The following is a 1,481-nucleotide window of genomic DNA, read 5'->3' as shown; positions in this document are numbered from 1 at the left end:
AGGAAAACAAATAGACAAATAATAGTGAGTTACAGACAAAAGAGGTAGGAGATTATCAAGAGTTGTACTATACTTTGGTATCTTCAAAGTGGCTTCTAAATAGAGTCAGCTTTTAATTTTTGTGAAAAAACATTTTTGGTGGTGGTTCTGGAGATGAAATTCAGGGCTTTGCACTTGCTAGCTGAAGTGTCTGTTGCTGAGCTATGCTCCTTGCCCCAATCCGATGAATTGAACAGTGATTGCAATGAATCTGTTAAGTCAACTTGGGGACAGTTGAGTATTAACAGTGTTAAATCTTCCAGTCAATGAATGTAGACTGTCTTTCCATTTACTTAAGATCTTAATTTCCTTCAGTAAAGTATTTTTTGTGTACATTTCACATTTTTAAAATGAAACTAGGAAGTATCTTACTGCTAATGTGAACAGAATTATTTTAATTTCATTTTTGGATGGTTCATTGCTGGTAAAGAGAAATGCAACTGATTTGTATATATTGATCTTGTATTATTGTGGTCTTGTTTTTAGGTCTACTAGATGTTGGGGGCTATCGTAAGGTGCTCTACATCCAGGACAGTGTATAGAGGCAGTTTTGCTTATTCCTTTGTAGTCAGGATACAGCCCCGTTGAGTGATGAAGAGGAGCCCGAAGGTTAGCTGTGTAGCTGCCCAGCATGGAGATAAAAATAGGGGTAGGTATGGCTGAGCACGGTGGTGTGTACCTGTAATCCCACCTATTCAGGACACTGAGGCAGAAGGACTGCACATTTAAGGTCAGGCTGGGCTACTTGGTGAGAACTTACCTCAAAATCAAAAATGAAAACAGGAGCCAGGCATGGTTGTAATCCCAGCACTTGGGAAGCTGAGGTAAAACAATCTTAAATTCAAGGCCAGTCTGGGCTAGAGTCTGGACTACAGACTACACCTGTCTCAAAAACAGAAAAAGCAAAACAAAACAACAACAACAACAAAAACCAAAGCAATATGGCTGCTTTGATCCTAGTACTCAAAGAAAATAACTGAATTATGAACATTAGGACTGCAGAACATTCTTATGAAAAAGAGGACTGGATAGGGTAGATGTTAGACTAGGAAAAAAGTGAGGATTTGTATTTAGCAAACACCTAAGAAAGGAGGCAGTCCTTAGGACTCTGTACATCAGTGCTGATACACAACTTGTGTTCTGAGTTTAGCTTTCCAAAGGTGGATGGTTTTCCAGCCTCATTTGCAGCCAAGATCAAGCTTGCCAGTGTGGTTTAGGTCCTGGCCAGGATTCACCCTGCTGAGAGCAGTGACTCTAGGAGGCTTAAGCAGTGGTGTCCTGGGGACTGGTGACCACTGTCATTAGCATGGCAGATGTTCGCATTGCCACAGTACTGTCCTCTTCTGGGATGGCTGGTTGTTGTCAATGGCGACAAAGCCTGTGACACTGCCCTCTTGGAGGTTTTGTATGCTAAGCAATCCCTTCTTTTAAAATGAGTTTGA

At 41.0% G+C, this 1,481-nt stretch overlaps 1 long non-coding RNA gene across 1 annotated transcript in view; it reads left to right on the top strand.

The window, feature by feature from the left end:
- Positions 1 to 54: 54 nt before the first annotated feature.
- The window catches only part of LOC102009882, a 7,385-nt gene continuing 5,958 nt past the window's right edge, over positions 55 to 1,481 (top strand). The window contains exon 1 of the long non-coding RNA XR_001232185.1: positions 55 to 688. This is a non-coding gene — a long non-coding RNA (uncharacterized LOC102009882). The remainder of the gene's footprint in view (positions 689 to 1,481) is intronic.

Source organism: Chinchilla lanigera, unplaced genomic scaffold, assembly GCF_000276665.1.
Source record: "Chinchilla lanigera isolate Chin_1 unplaced genomic scaffold, ChiLan1.0 scaffold00144, whole genome shotgun sequence".
Taxonomy (NCBI): domain Eukaryota; kingdom Metazoa; phylum Chordata; class Mammalia; order Rodentia; family Chinchillidae; genus Chinchilla; species Chinchilla lanigera.
Note: the sequence above shows the minus strand (reverse complement) of the source record. Positions and strands in the feature narration are given on the sequence as shown.